The 17,194-nt window shown below is 43.2% G+C and overlaps 1 long non-coding RNA gene across 1 annotated transcript; it reads right to left on the bottom strand.

The window, feature by feature from the left end:
* Positions 1 to 534: 534 nt before the first annotated feature.
* On the bottom strand, positions 535 to 9,124 carry LOC108505191. Its single transcript, XR_001877416.1, has 5 exons — positions 9,025 to 9,124; positions 7,475 to 7,598; positions 7,151 to 7,265; positions 6,177 to 6,264; positions 535 to 4,423 (listed from the first exon to the last, which is right to left on the bottom strand). It is a non-coding gene; the product is annotated as an uncharacterized LOC108505191 (long non-coding RNA).
* Positions 9,125 to 17,194: the final 8,070 nt, after the last annotated feature.

Genomic DNA, 17,194 nt, shown 5'->3' on the forward strand with positions numbered 1-17,194 from the left:
GACCAGTGTGGTGGTGTGACCATGCTCTAGGAAAGCCTGTGTAAATGGCTTCTGCTCTGGGAATATCCACACTCTTGGAAGGCCTGTGCATGCTTCTCAGAGCAGGCAATAGTGCAGTGTGTGAGTCTAAAGGCTGATGCCCTGCTTTGGAGCAGTGGCACAGCAATTCCTACACCAAGTGCTGTGTACAGTATTCCCCTTCCTGCTAGATATAGATCTCAAACATAATAGAATCTTTAACTTAGTTTTACTTACAGTTTACGCTGAATCACATAAAATGTGACCAACTCAGAGGCACAGCATGTTTCTTTGCACTTTTCATCATTTGCTTGTATTTTTTTCCCAGTGCCTACGTGATGTGACTTCACATTTGGTACTGTGATACCAATGGGGTTTTAGGGCACAGAAATGGGGATGTGCTGGCATAAAACAAATCTAAAAAATGAAATCTTTGTAAGAAGATACATTCTTGCCATGCATTTCCTGTAATTACTATAGAAACCTACAATACTATACATGAGAGAGGAAGGTTGCTATACTGAAAAAACCCAAACGCTAGCCTGCCTGTTTTTAAATCTGCATATTCAAGTTCACTGACATCACTGAAAGGGCAGCAGTCCAAAATATAAATCACTTGAGCTCCAGAAGCCAGGTTGCCACCCCAAGCTGCCTGAAACCACAGTGCAGGTTTGAATAGCAGCACTCTGTGCAGATCCACACCCGTCTACCTACAGCAGAATGAAATACTTGTTCAACTCCACCACGCTGCGCTCTGCTCCACTGGTGTGAAATGGCACAAAATGAGGTACAACATGTACTCTTATTCTAGAGAGCAGGTATAATCTCTGTAATTATACCACAACTGCACAGCAAATGCCGTGTAAATACAGAGCGACGGCATGTTCCTACAGCTTACTTGTTAATTATGCTGTGCTACTAACGAGTTCAAAGATAAATTATCATAGCACTTGCAGGATTTAGGTGCTTGCCAAGCTGGGCCATAATGGAATTCATACTATTAAAGGCTTGCTTTTGTTGATTTTCTAGTGGAATGGGGAATGGAAACGACTCACCTCTCATGCCCAAAGGCTTAAGTGTATATTTTGTCCTGGTACAGCAGAGGCAGCTACCATACAAAGTAACATGGCACAATTAGGAAATCCGGGCAATAAACCAAAAAAAATAATTTATCTTAATAAATCACTTTTCAAATTCCATTTAGTAATCATCCTAAGCAGATATTGTGTTTAAAATCACTGGTATTGCATGCAATAGAACTGATACAGGTTTCCTGGCCCAATATTTAATCTTGCAGAGGCTAAAAAGAAGAGGAAAACGTCATTTCACCAGTGTCACCAGCAAAACTGTTGATTGCAGTGAGGGCAGGGCTCCACTCAGGCAGCTTGCCTGGAAATGCACTCTTGAAATAGCTTATTTTATATGATATCAGAAATAGATCACCATGTCAGGCCAGCTCATAGCCCATGCTAGCTCTCCTCCGAGCTGCACTGCAGAATTCTGGACTACAACTTGTAACTTTTAATAGGTATTTTAATAGTATTCAATAAAATTAAATTAGCCTCTCTATAAACATTGCTCTTCCCCAAAGTCAAGCTTCTCTTTAAGTTACGACTCTGCGGTGGTTGTTTGGTTGGCCATTTATTCTGGCTTTTACAACCTGTGTTGGATCACCTTGGGCTTTATTTAAAATTTTTTTTTTCAATTTCATTATTTTCATATTGATTTTCTACCCGAGAGGTGATGTTGATGTTTCTGACCCTTTTCTTTCGTACTGAAGGTGTTGAGCAATTTCTTCTGAACAAACTACTAGTGTCTATTGCAAGGAAGATGTTGGTCTTCAGGGACTGAAGAATCAGTACAAGCAGAGACAAAACAGCCAACTATTATTTTCTGTAGCTTTTAGAAAGCTGAAGGATGGAATAAAAACCCACTGAAACTGGCTGTGCATAAACGTGGATGAAAAGAGCAACCCCAGGGCAGGGAAGTGACAGCTGGGGACAAACCAGCCCAACAGACAAGCAGGAGGAGGTGGAAGCAAAGAGTCGGCTGCGTTGGTCGTGCTCACCATATCTGTGCATGGCACAGGAAAACAAGGATCCACTCACAGCATCTTCAGGAGATTTAGGAGATAGCTTTGTGGGTGAAATGACTTCTTGGCTACAGAGGAAATTTTGGAATTACTGCCCGTGGGAGGGACAAGCAATTTCCTAGTGAAAGCGATGGATAGGGCAGGTGGGTCAAGGAGGGCACTGGGAAAGCAAAGAGGAGTTAACTTATTTGAAACGACAGAGAAGCAGGAAACAAAAGGAGGTTGAAGAGTCTAGTAAGGATAAAAGTCATAAATTAGATAAAATTATTTGACTTTATTATCCTAAGTGCATTGGTCGAGCCCAGAAAGCAGGAATGTTATGGATGTGAGCCATAAGATCATCAGAGCCTGGTTCAAAGCTTTAGTTCTCAGAAAAGGACATATCTGAAATGCCATTTCTGTCATGGAGAAATAAGGGACAAATTTAAATCCAGTCAGTCCAGGCTGGCCCATGGTGTGACCTCTGTTGGTCGAGACAGCAGATGGGAATGAAAAAAAGCAGTGATCATGCTGTTCACAGAAAGTGGGAAATAAACTGATGGCATGAGCTTGAAAGACTCTAAACCCACCTGCTTTAGGACACTGACCTTGATCAGATAGCTTTCATGGAGAAATGCCATGAGATTCTGGTTTGGATAGAAGACAAGTCTGTCCAGGAATGGCAGGAAAATCCATGTTTGTGGTAGAGGTTCCTTAATGGCCAAGTGTGGAGGTAGCAGGGAAAGACAGCAGGAGAGCTATGGGGAGGCACAGAAGGGATGAGGATGTTTCAGTCTGTTTTGAAAGAGCAAACAGAAAGGACAGAGTGTGACATACAAAAGTAAGACTGTATTTCAGCAGGAAGATACCTAGCAATGCTCGGGGCAGAGTTTAAGGTTAAGTACGAGAGGAAGGGAAGGGACAAGAACTGGCTTAGGGGAGCCAAGCAGGACCCAGAATGGGATCGGGTCACTGTAGCTGTGTGTGACATGTTGGAGTATTTTATTATCCAGTGTGCTCTTAACTGTGAGGGTAACACTGGCAACAATTCCTAAACTAAAGCACATTCTGACTGAAGATCCTTGGATCTTTAGTGGGAAAGTAACTTCAGATACAGAATGATTGTTGGTTTTAGGGGTTTATGTTACGTACACTGACTTTAAAGAAAAGGGAGCTGTACATTTCCAGCACTGGGAACCAGGCAGACTAATTGAGGCTCCTTGGCCCAGCTGCAGCAGCTGATGGGATCCTTTGAAGATGGAGTCCTGGTTCACATGGAATCACCTTGTTTTCTTTCACTCATTTCACTCCCTTCTCAATCTACCCTGTATCCTGAAGAACTGTTTGTAAGTAGTCCCAGAAAACAGACATCTGCCAAAGACAAAGGGAATGTAAATGATCTTTCTTCACTCCCAGGGTCTGATCTCATTCTTCCTGAAATCTGTAGTGATTCCTGTGATTCCCACTGTCTTTGGTGGTACCAGGCCTGGTTCAACCAGCCCACATGTAAGCTTGAAATTCCCCTAATGAAAAAGGCTTAAGTGTACTGAATGGGGGAGATACTCATTAATAACTATTTAGGAGAACATGGTTCCCTTGAAAGACTAATTATCTTGAGAGCTACCCATTCAAAAAAAAAGTCTAATCAATGGGAGAACAAATTAAAAATGAAGAATCTCTCATAAAACCAGACAGTGGAATACTGCATTCAAGAGGACATTCACCAATTAAAAGAAATGTCAACAATTCAAGTGGCAGGAACTTCAAAAGGGAATTTTTTTTCCTCATTTTCATATGCACTCTTCATGAGCAACATCAAGAAGTGTAACATGCTAATAGCTAATAACACTCAGGATAAGATTCACTAATTTACTAACTGAATAACTTAATGCATATCAAAGGCATGATTTTCTCATTTCATTCTTTTTTTAGATCTAACACTAAGCGGGGTATTATCAAGCAGATAAAACTGCACAGATTACAAGTCATAGCTGAAACAGTCATTTTAGAATTAAGATTGCTTTTTTCCATTGGATGTCTCCTTTAGGTTTAAGGACTCACATACCTCTTACCCTCATTATAACTCAGATTTAAGAAAAAGAAATCAGGAAAGTATCTTTGTGGAAATGTGATGTTTTTCTAAAAACGGAGTGTTTTGCAGAGACACACTTGTTATGATGTTAAGCTCCAAAAATGTCCCGGGTAAGCCAGTACCACCGTGGTTGGGAGGTGACCTGAGGTTCAGAAGATAGAGTCCTGAGCTGAAGCAGGGATGGCACGTGGATGATTGGTGTGCCCTGGCTGTCCTGGCATGGAGGACTCTCCCTCCTGTTCCTGTGAACGGTGAGAAGTTGGTGTGATGTCAATGAAGAACAAAAGACAAAAATGCTCAATTTTTTTTTTAATTACGAAAGAACTTTTGTATACTCCAAAATTATGCACTTGATGTTGAAAAATAGAACCATTTCTTGTTTAATGTGATTCTTAAAAGCCTATTTACAGAATTCTACTAAATTTCAACAATGTTTTGCCTTTGCTGCTATTGCAAGCTATGTAGCCCACTACCCTCTGCTCAAACCCTTTAAGAACAGGCCACCAGTTAAGGTACCAAACACAACTAAATTAATAGTTCACACGCTAGTAAACAGGAGGGAAACACCTCCTCAGCTGGCTTGTTTTCTCACAGCAAACTCCTCGCCAACAGGGCACAGCACTGCAGTGTGAGACACACATACACACTCCTAGCACCTTCCTCTCCTCACAGCCCAACAAAAATCATCACGTGTCGTGGTGCCCCTTTACCAGGGAAGGCCAGGCTGTTGGAACCAATGGCTTTGTGGCAGATGGAGCAACATGTGCAACTGGGAAAAAAACAATCTCACGCTGCCAAAATATTAATAAGGGGCTTTCTTGGAAATATTCTGCCACTGTCACTGTTACATTTAAATTTGCCATGCCAATACGACTTCTTCCAAGGAAAAAGGCTTGGTTCAGTAGGCTTTCTGAGGACAGGGACCTCTCTGCACCTATTTTTTTCTCTCCTGCCAAACCATTGGCTTCCAGTCACAAATTTTCAGTGCTGCAGCACCATGTGGGTGCTACTTGTGGTGCCTCTGATGAGAGACAGGAGCGAGCAGGGCTGGTTTGGGCAGGCTGGGCCATGATCCCTACTCACCTGAGGTGGGCAGGGACAGGCTTGGCAGTAAGGACACATAGTGAAATCCAACAGGGAATGGTTTATTTGGGCTTGTTTGGGGTTTTTTGCACACTGTATCTCCCTCTGTGAATGCCCATGTTCCTTACACAGTGAGAAAAACCATGAGAATTTCCTCTTCTTCTTCTATACCACCAGTATTTTCCATAGCCTTTTATTAATTTTCTTTTAAAAACAAACACTCATAATCCCTTCAAATTCTGCATCTATACAACATCAAAGCATTTCAGTGGATTTTTCAGTCCATTTATATGCCATCTGCCTGGCAGGCAGCAGTGTGGTGGTGGTACTGCAAGCAGTAAAGATGTCCCGCATCTCTGCAGTTCTCCTTGTGGTAATTACTGATTCCTGGGGAAACTGAACCTCAAACACCAAAAAAACTTTCTGTGATGTCCCACTGTTTTGCAGAGGGCACTGGGACCAGTGTGGTTTTAGTTTAAAGAGACAGCCATTGTCACTCCACTGAGGAGGAGCTTAGACTTGTTTTTGACTTCACACTTTTCTACACATTGTGACAAAAAGCTGAATAATTCTGTTTTCCTTTAGGATATTACAAGAGAAAGAACTGGTCTGATACATTTCAGATTAGAGATTCTTCCCTGAGAACAGGGCCTGTTGCCTCATGGTACCACACCAGATATAATCTCCTTTTCCCCAATACTGTTAGCTGGGGCAAGGTATTTTCCAGAATTGCCGAACTAAATGGAGAGTTCTCCAACATAGTGCTTCTGGGAATTCAGATTACTGTCCCTCTGTCAGTACTGGGATTAAGAAGTCGTGAAGGTAATTTGCATCATAGGGATATTATAATGATTGTTCTGAAATGGAAAAATATCACACATCTGTGTTTGCATTCTCCAGTCTGAGACATACCTGTAGGAAGTCAGTTTCTGATGACATGTTTGGGCAAACGATGCCTTATCTGCATGCTTTTTTTCATGTATCATCCTGATCTGGGAACCTGGATGCCATAACCAGAAAGCTATGTTAATTGTACAGGTTTTTAAATCAGTGTAGTCCAAAACATGTTCCTCAAGACTATCAGCCTGACAAAGTCTGCTCAAGAAGCTGGAGATGTTCTGTATCTGTTGGAGGAATCACATAAAGTGTTTGTAATAAGAACTTCCAACAAAGATCATCTTGGCCTTACGGGTATTACATATTTCTGTTTCCTAAAAATAAAAACCACCAAGTGTATGAACTGGTACTGTGAACACAAGCACAAGTAAAAGAATTCTTCTGTTTCTGGACTCCTCCTCCCCCTCGATTTGGGCAGTCAGCAAAAATACTTTTTCAGTATTGAGTTACAGTAAAGAGTTGTTGACCCTGGTGTAATTGAGAGAAAAGACAAAGTCAAATCAATGGGGTTTGCTTCAGCTTGTGACATTTCAAATAAAGCTTCTAAATTTGTTTGGATCATTAAAGTGAAAGCATAGAGAAAACATGTGTTACAAGAATCCAAGCTTCACCCTAAAGTAATTTTTATGGAAATGCTCACAGTTAGTTAGTGTTATTTGCTTCTAATTTGGGCTTCATTCTCCATACTCTACGTTAACAAACTTAGACCACTTAATGCCAAGTGCCTTACACATTTCTCTTCAATTAAATTTCTCCAAAGAATCACATTACATGAGCATTTGCCAGTACAAAAAGCACACTCAGAAATCCTGGGTAAAATCCAGGCTCTCCTGCAGTAACCAGTAAAATTCTCATTGAAGACTGAGTTCTGCCCTACAGATCTTTGCTACATATGGGAAATAAAAAATTATCTTGTCACTTATGCTCTAAGTTCTTCAGTACACTGTTCTAAGAGCTTAGCTCTGAGTGAGCTCCACACTAGCACTTACCACTTCCCTTTCCAGATGAAAACAAGGTTACTCCAGAGTCAAACCATGTCTGGTTTCAGGTATGTTTGTAATTGTTGGAATATGCAGCAGAGGCCAGTTTAGACAAGCTTCCAACCTGTGGATGGAGATAGGCACTCAGTTTAACAATCTGCAGTTTTACTAGAGTTTGAGCACAGGATTGCCTGCACTGGGCTCTAGGAGAGACGTAAACCATTAGGGCTTAACTGTTCAGTAATAAATTATAGGTGAATAGAACATGACAGTGGGATGAAAATTAAGATTTTAAACAATCTTTATGATAGAAGACGAGGTGTAATAATTTACCTGTATTTAATTCTGAGCTGTTTTTCATCTGTGTGAGATGCTGAAGTGGGCTAGTTCTGCCATTCTTCCTCTGACACAGGTTTTTTGCACTGTTTTCTCTTCCATAACTGAATCATGCAGAGCTCTGGGGTTTGATGTTCGAGAAAAAAATAAATCAGGGCTGCTCTAGGCTGGCACTGGACAGCAAGGGCAAGAGGAGGAGGGTTTGAGCTGGTGCCCCTTCCTGTCACAGCTCTGCAGGACGTCGCTGTCCTGCAGCTGAGGAAGGGCAGAGGTTGGCTGAGGGCTCACCTTCGGTGCGAAGTTACTTTCCTAACGGGTATTTTTTTTTGCAGCCACTAAGATGTTACCTAGTTACCAGCAAATCACAGCCTGGTAACTGCTCAGAGAATCTGGGGTTTATTTATGACAAAGTAAGTGACCCTGGATAAGCCAGGCTGGGGACATTTGGTCTGCCCAACAGGGTGAGACTCACACAAAATTTATTTGAAGTGTTAAGAGGAAAACTGCAGTATGAAATTAGTTACGATTAGTCTTGACAACACTAATTCTATTTAAAATCTGTTGAACTGGTTTAAAATTAAACTTCAGGTTCCCTCCAGCTGAAACCCAGCCTGACGCTGTTGAAGCCTGCGTCGTCCATCCCATGCCGGATTTTCTCATTTGGGAGGAAGATTGCTATTAATAGACCAGAAGTGGGGTATAAATAAAAAAAAAAAAAAAGAAACAGTGAGATTACCCAATTCTGCAAATGTTTGTTTATTCGCTTGCTTCAGTTTTGTCCGAAGTTTAGTTTCCTGACAGGGCTTAATCCTCCCCTTTTGTGGCTCTGGACCATCCATCCCTCCTGTCTCCCCCAGTGCTGGCTAAGCGGGGTTGCTAAGCGACATGTTCTTCTCCTCTGTACTTTAGCAGAGAGGAACAGATCAAAGACACCCACAGTCCTGAATTATTTTATAAATGAATTTAAAGAGACACTCTCCTGTGCAGTATTATGTGGGGGGAGAACAAAAGTTACTGGCTATACTGAGAGTATCTGGAGAATTAAACTGATGTCTTCTGGAAAATAAGAATGCTCTCATAAATGAGAGCTGTGTAGTATTTACCTTTTTTTTTTCCTTTTTCAGAGCTAGACTACGAATTTTTTCTGTTAATTCATGTTTCTAGTTTCCTAGTTTCATGGCAGTCAAGACATTGAACACAGGCCAGGCTGCATGTGTGCACAACTTTCAGAATTCAGAGTTTCTGTCATTCGGTGACAAGCTTGCAGGGTTTTAAATCTTTTCATCTCTTGCAAAAGAGTTACCATTATTGAAAAATACTTAATTCTTTAATTTTTAAATATTCTCCTGATTGATGTCAGGCAAGAAAGTCACGGGGTGAAGTTCAAGTGATATATCTTTAAAAGAATAAATGAAGATGAGGAAGTAATCTGTGTAGATCAGGCAGAAAACACACGACACCAACATCTCAGACCTTGCTGAAAGAATGAAAACCAAATGAATAACCTGTAATTACAAAACCTGGGAATACACAAGTTTAAACATTACCTCTTAGGAGACAAGCACTTTCCTGGCATGAGTTCAGCTCTGCTGCTCTGTGCAGGCTGGGGGGTTTGTAGGAGCATGCTGGCAGCCGAGGCAGGCGTTCGTTGAAACAGAAAAGGGTGGAATTATGTGCCCTCGGACCTACTCGGTTTCAAATACCATCGATGTCGTAAAAGGAAAAAACCAGCACTTGGTAACAAAGTGCGAGAATTTTTCAGGACTTTCATTTCCAAAGATGCCATGGCTGGCACAGCCTTCAGAAGAAGGAGAGGCACACAGAAACCACGCTTGAAGCATTACCCAGGCAAGCAGGACAGAGCGTTTATGTAGAAAGCAAAACTCCCGGGTCAGATGGCTGCAAAAAAATTGGATGCAAAACTCTTCCCATGTGCAAATCTCATTGTTCCATACCAGCCACTTGAGCAGCACAAACAAACCACAGAATCCCAGAATATGCTGAGTTGGAAGGGACCCACAAGGATCATCGAGTCTGATTCCTGGCCCTGCACAGGCCCATCCCCAAGAGTCACCCCCTGTGCCCCAGAGGATCATCCAAACCCTCCTGCAGCTCTGGCAGCCTTGGGGCTGTGCCCACTGCCCTGGGGAGCCTGGGCAGTGCCCAACCAGCCTCTGGGGGAAGAACCTTTTCCTGAGATCCAACCTGAGCCTGCCCTGACACAACTTCAGGCCATTCCCTCTCGAGGAGGGGAAGAGGAGGGGTAGACATTGATCTTTTCTCTGGGGACCAGTGACGGGATCCAAGGGAATGGAAGGTGGGAGGTGTATGGAGAGGATCTCACTCTTCCCTGTGTGTCTGATCACAGAATGGAGGGATCCCCTCGCTCTTGTTCTAGGCCAGTGACCTCACATCAAATTGAGGGTAGATTAGTGAAACCTAATACACTCTAGGACTATAAAGAGATTACTCTCACATAAATCTTCACCGAAAAAAATAAATCAGCGTTAGTATTTATTTACATGCATTTTATTTTTCAATGAGAAAACAAGCCTCCCTTTTTTTCTTGCATCAATAAAAGTCTCTTCGAAATTCTGATTGCTTAGATTTGGCATGTAAAATCCACTGTACTACAGGTAACCTAAGCACATATTTTAGAACGGAGCTCTGCCAGCTTTTCCATTTCTAGATATCAATTACACAGGCAAGATATGTGCTTTACTCTCGCTGACAGAGTGTTTTATGTATAAACATCTTGACCAGCACTATGTTGTCAGTGGATAGCAGATTCAGTGTGTTTTGGCTGAATTTCTGAAGGGGAAAACTGTGATTTGCACTCTAAATATTTTTTCTGGAGAATGGATTCCTCAACACACTATGAGCATCTTGTACAGAACATAAGTAAACATTTGGGAAGGAATTTCATGCTTATGGCAGGTACTGACTTGCCAGCCTTGAAACTGAGCTCCCTGGGACCCAGGGCACGAGCACAGCTCTGGCTCTCTGAGCTCCACGGGCCAACTGAGTTCCCACCACTCCTACTGCACTGGCGAGGGAAGAACTATCGAATCCTAGAATGGATTGGTTTGGAAGGGACCTTAAAAATCAGCTAGTACCATCCCCCTGCCATGGGCAGGGACACCTTCCACCAGCCCAGGTTACTCCAAGCCCCGTCCAACCTGGCCTGGAACACTTGCAGGGACAAGGCAGCCACAGCTTCTCTGGGCAACCTGTGCCAGGGCCTCACCACCCTCACAGCCAAGAATTTCTTCCTAATATCTAACCTAAACCTGCTCTCTGTCAGTTTGAAGCCATTCCCCCCTTGTCCTGTCACCCCAGGCCCTTATAAATAGTCTCTCTCCATCTTTCTTGTTGGCTCCTTTCAGGTACTGGAAGGCCACAATTAGGTCACTCTGAAGCTTTCTGTTCTCCAGGCTGAACAACCCCAATTCTCTCACCTTTCCTCACAGCAGAGCTGCTCCATCCCTCTGATCATCTTGGTGGCCTCCTCTGGAGTGGCTCCAACAGGTCCATGTCCTTCCTGTGCAGGGCACACAGCAGGACCTGCATTTCTGGCAAGTTTATTCAAACATCCTGAGCATGCTGTGTTTGGGAACGCAGTTTGATCAAGCTGGTACTTTACCTCAAAGGTAAAATGTTCTGAAGTGGTGGCGTTGTAAAAATTTGAGTTAACTTGTATTAATATTGGTAGAATTTTGGCTAATGAATGTAAGTAATTTGGAATTGCTGCTCCTCTTTCCTAATTTCCAGAATGCTGCAAGAGCCCCTGCTGCAGCTGGGCAGCTGGATCCCCAATGTGAGCAGCCAGGTCAAGGTTTGGGTCTAGGAATAGGAGATGATGCTTTTGACATGTGTGAGGGCAGTGAAGGCCTTTGAGAACATTAATAACATTACTTCACATTTCTACAGTACTTTCCCTGCGCCTGCTTAAAGCTCAACATAGACTATGAGTAATTAGTGATCTGGATGTCTCTGAAATGATCATCATCTGCATTTAAATCATCACTAAAATACAATTAGCAGCCCTTTGAACGGAACGCTGTCATTCCAAGCAGTCTAATTGGTGGCTCATGGGCCAGTTCTGGACAACAGGAGGATTGTCTGCTTCTCCTCTCCTCTAACTGCACCAGCTCAAGGAGCACCCTGTCACAGGAGTGGCAGCCGTGCCCATGGGATGGACATGGAGAGCCACTATGTGACAGGAAAGGTACAAAGTATCCCTTGTGTCCAGCCCACTGCTTTGAGAAGTCTGGATTTGGTGGACCTCATTTCAGCCTGTGTGCTGATTCAAGCAGGCACAGCCCCACAACTTTACACTTTGCAATTCAAATCCATTTGGTTTTTTTATACTTGGATTTTAGACTGTGCAGCAACAGCCGCAGGGATGAAAAAAGGGCAGTTCATGATAAGACAAATAACTGAGCAATCCACATCTCTGGGTGATGTGCTGGCAGACCAGGCTGGCGTGTGTTTGGGCAAGAGGAAGAATTCAGTTGCTGTAGCAGACTGATAGTAAAGGTCTGGCTTGCATGGTGTTCCCAAACCTGGCAACCCTACTGCACATTGAGGTAGCTAAATCTGTCACTTCCATGCCTGAGATGCTTGTGTTAATTGCATAAATGTCAACAAAAATGACATGGTTTTAAGGTGTTGGAAGTGTAAATAGCTGCTCTTCTGAAATGGCCACAGTTAATGTATTTTAGTGCAGATGTGCTCTCATGATACCACTTGCAAATGCATCTTATCTGTTATAGTATCTAGCTGTAGTATTCTATTAGTATCTCATAGTAACTAGCTGTAGTATTCTATTAGTATCTGTTTGTAATACTACTGATGCTCCTGCAAAAAGCACTGTAGAATGTACTTTAAATACTGGCTTTTTGTACGTCTCACACAACTATGCATCCCTCCACGGGAACAGCACGCTACTGTTCCAGGTTTTCGAAGAACCAGTGCGACTGCTCCCCACCAGCTCCCGTTGCCTGCTTCATAATGCCCTTATTATTTATGCTTTTTCTCTTGAAAATTCAAGTTTAGAACTGAAAATTTTCACGCTTTTGTTTCTTACAGCTAATCAAAGGCAGCGAGTGGCCCTGATGTAATCTGTGTGGTGTGTGCCGCAGCTGAGCATCCACTGCTGTGAAAGCACTGCTTGTTCTCTGAAAGGAGGAATTCTTTCAGCCGTCACGGCCCCCTCCTCTGCCTGCCTGCTTTTCCCAGGCACTCCGAGGACTCGCTCCCAGTCTTTTTCTTGCCCTAAAAGTGTTCTGGAGCAACACAGTCATTTACCCCACAGTTGCCCAAGGCTGAACTCCTGACGGCTTGGCCTCTATAGATGATCAAAAATTTCAAGTTTGAGCATAGCAGTGGCTCTGCTAAGGTGTGACACCTTTTTAATCATCTTTTCTTTGGATTGGTAGGCCAATAGTAGCCCACTCATCTGCACGTGGGCACCACAGCAGGCTATCAGAGTTCTTTTCCTCTGCTGTTCATGTAGTAAGTGACGTGCTTTCACGTATGTCCTGTCTACAAAAGATGTCAGAGTTGGCCTGGCATGTTTTACTATGATTTGAGTGGCCTAAGGAAATTACTTGGAAAGCAGCAGATGCCTTCTGAAAAGAGGGAAAGAGGAAAAAAAATAGACTCAAAGAGGAGAAGAGGAGAAAAAGGAGGCTCAGGGGAGACCTTATTGCTCTCTACAGCTATCTGAAAGGAAGTGGGTGTCGGGCTCTTGTTCCAGGTAACAAGCAATAGGTCAAGGGGAAATGGCCTCAAGTTGGGCCAAGGATGCTCTGAGTTGGATGTGAGGAAAAATTTCGTCACCGAAAGAGTGGTTAAGCATTGGAACATGCTCTCCAGGGAAGTGGTGGAGTCACCATTGCTGGAAGTGTTTTAAAAAAAACAATGCAGATGTGGCACTTGGCGTGGGATTTAGTGGCCTTGGTGGGATTTGGCTGAAGGTTGGACTTGGTGATCTTGAAGGTCTTTTCCAACCTTAGTGATTCTATGATTCTATGATATTAACAAGTCAACTGGCCCAAGGAAATAGAAGTGCAACTCAGCAATGGTTGCCAACAAGCAGTCTTGTAAAACCCACCCAGGAAGATAATGCAGCTCCTCATGATCCTGCTCCTGTGGTGTTCCACCTTCTCTCCCTCTCTCTGCATTCCCCATTCCATATAAGAAATGTGCATTGCTGCCCAGTTCATTCAAATACAAGGCTCCCTAAATTAGCTTTTTTCAAGCACATAAAATATGTATTGTCTCAGAGATACTCAAAAATATGCCGTGGGGTTTGTCACAGCCACAACTCAGAACAGGTGCTCCAGGCGAGTTGATCACTAGTGTTTCACACAGGTAATTGTTAACAACACCCAGATAACTGTCTGTGGGATAATGGGCAACACACCAAAACCAGGCTATGAGCCATAACAGGAGAAAGCATTACAAGACGCTCACAGCCAAATTAAGATGTCAAAAGAAATTCCCAACTAATATGAAGACACTGAAAAAAGTCTTTGTTCCAGCACTGGTGCCTTTGCTTTGCTCCTGCCCCCATGCTGGCCATTTGGATCAACTTCCTTTAAGGGAAGTGTACAGAAAACGCATGGAATATGTGAGAACTCAGGAGGATTTAGCAATTTTGGGAAAGAGTAACAGTTCTTAAATACCTCACTGCAATTAACCAAGGGCCAGAAATGTGAGAAAATCTCTGAAGAATTAATCAGGAATCAACAGCAGTTTGTCTTGACAGCAAAGGCGGATGGATGAAATCAAACAGCTCCCCCCAAAATGGCTTCTGAGTAAGAGTGAAAAACATAACGAGGAAGAAAAGGCTCTGGATAAATCTACATTTTGTCGAGGACAATAAAAAAGCAAATGTCAGTAGGAAGGGGAAAAAAAAAAAGAAAAAAGCCTGTTTCCTGTCTGGTCATCACTGGGCACACACTGTTTCCTGTCTGGTCATCACTGGGCACACATTTGCCTGCAAGGGCAGGGAGAGTAGAGGTGCCAGGACAGCAGCCCTGCTTAGAGGGGCAAAGAAGGACTGGGATTGACTCTTGACTCTCACCAGACACTAAAAGTCCCTTAGGCCAGCTGGTACAAGAGGATGAAACAAAAAAACCTCAGTGGACTGCTAGACTGTGTTCAGAGAAGGGCAATGGAGTTGGGAAGGGTCTGGAGCACCAGGAGAGGCTGAGGGAGCTGGAGGGGCTCAGCCTGGAGAAAAGGAGGCTCAGGGGGGACCTTCTCACTCTCTCCAACTCTCTGACAGGAGGGGGGAGCCAGGTGGGGGTTGGGCTCTGCCCCCAGGGAACAAAGGACAGGACAAAGGGAAATGGCCCCAAGTTGCACCAGGGGAGGTTCAGGTTGGGTATTATGGAAAATTTCTTCACTGTTAGTGTGGTCAGGCATTGGCACAGGCTGTCCAGGGAATGTTCCAACCATCCCTGGAAGTGTTCAAAACACATGTAGATGTGGCACTTAGGGACAGGGTTTAGTGGTGGATTTGACAGTCACTGGTTGGACTCGATGATCTCACAAGGATTTGTGCATCTACAGCTTTTGCAAACAGTCCTCAGAGTTAAACCAGGGGCCTAAATTGGAAGAGATGAAGCTCTTGAGAAGGGCACAAATTCTACATGGCCAATGCCAGAGCAGAGCTGAAAAGCAAATGAAGATGCTGCAAGTCGATCCATCGCCAAAGCTCACAGTGGTCAGTGAGGAAGCACAGAGGAATACTCCACTCCTCAGTTCCAGGACCTGCAGAAGCTCCGTGTTTCCACAGAAAAGAGCTGATCTCAGCGAGAAGGTGCAAGTTGTACTCACTACATATCAGTGAAAATAGCTCCCTGCAATTTTATGTTATTGTTATGGCATAAATTTTAAATTTGAATTTAAATTTTAAATTCAGCTGAAATGTTAGAGCAGAGGAATGCCTACTGGGTGAGGGCAGAGCAGCTGAAGCTGAAGACTTTCGGTAAAGTCTTCTTTGCAAAGAGAAAGTTTTACAAGAGAAGCTGTGAGAGTTGATATTACCCAGTTGTTATTGAAGGAATCATATTATTTCTTGATGACTAGGAAACAATGCAACTGCTGGCAATAAATGTTTTTAAGCTGACCTATGGGCTTCTGCAATCTTATGTCTTGCAGAAAGCTGAAAAAGGGGTAAGTTCCAGAAATAGACTCAAAGTCCCCAGAGAGCTGATGCTGATGGAGAGACCAATCAGCATTTAAATGACTCAGTGAGGTGATTTGTTTGTCCTAGGAGGAAAATGCTCCATCCTAAGTATCACAGAGATTTTTAAAAACTTATTGTATGCTTAAGGGAGATGGTGTTTGTTGATATTTTGGAGACATACCTGAACATGGAAATTCTCCTTCTATAAATTTTGTGTGATGGTATATGGTTTAATTGCCACAACCTAAGAGATGAGAAAGGGATGCCTCACATGGTAGTAAATGACACACAATGATGATACAAAATCAGAGCAAGACTGCAACGAGTGACAAATTCTGTCCCCAACATTTTTTTAAACCTAAGCAATTTTTCTTTCTTCAATTTGTTTTATTTTTGCAACTATTTTTGACTAAGTGGCAGGACTGCTTAAAACTTTGAGCACTGAAGTAGCAACACAGAGCAGCACCCTGCCCACAGGGTGACCTCAGACTCGGCAGTAAGGAGAGGGCTGGGAGCTCTTCTCCTACTGCAAGAACTGGAAAATTTTGGGGCAGTAGCTCCACAGCAAGACACACCAGGGTGAGAAAGGAGGATAAATATTAAGGGAAGTCATGTAAAACAAGTGTTTCCCACGGATAATACACGTATCTATCACACCCAGGCAGATGTACCCTTCAGGTCACAGTGGCTGTTCCACAGCCCACGTCCGTGTTCATCTCGCTGTGGGACCGACACCGACTGTCGTTAACAAAGGAACCAACTGATAACGTTCAACTCTGCTCTTGCCCTGACATGGTTATTCGTTAGTTCTTCCTAATGACTGTTCAGTTCCTTCCTTCTCCGGAGCCACTCCTAATTCTCTTCTGTTCAGGTTGGATAATGAGTCACTGACTTTAATACCAATCACTGTTAACCCTTCCCTTACACAACCAGCATCTGGGAACAGTGAAACGTGTTGTGTCTCAGTGCTGAGGGGGAAGATTGATGATTCCTGCAGGCTTTCTGCTGCTGGTTGATGAAAAAACACCTTGTTTGCCTTGTGCCTTTGATTAATTGCTCTCTAAATCTAGTGTAGTCTACCTACTTCACAGAGTAATTTTGTTTTCCATAAATTTCACTTTTTTTTCCTTTGTCATTGTCTGGTCAAAGTTTTAGTTTGTGTCAAATAACTTCTGGAAGCACCTTGTTTGCCGTTGTGCTTTTCCTCTCTCTTTTCTCTGGGGAGGGAGGGTCATGTTTGTGGCTGGGCAGTTCCACTGAGCCTCCCTGACTCCACAGGAAGGTAACAGCCAGGCTCCTGGTCGCACATGTTCTGGGCTAGTTTCCTTCTTAAACAACAACAAAACAAAAAAACCACCCATGAGTAAATTTATCATCTTTTATTTACGGATGATGTGCCATTCCTAAAACTACTGAGCCTAAAGATCCTGTGAGACTATTAACAACAGCAATTGAATTCTTCTTGACTCAGCTACTGATCACTTACAACTTAGGGAATGGCCTGTTTGTGATCA

Source organism: Lepidothrix coronata, unplaced genomic scaffold (assembly GCF_001604755.1).
Source record: "Lepidothrix coronata isolate B3197 unplaced genomic scaffold, Lepidothrix_coronata-1.0 Scaffold186, whole genome shotgun sequence".
Taxonomy (NCBI): Eukaryota; Metazoa; Chordata; class Aves; order Passeriformes; family Pipridae; genus Lepidothrix; species Lepidothrix coronata.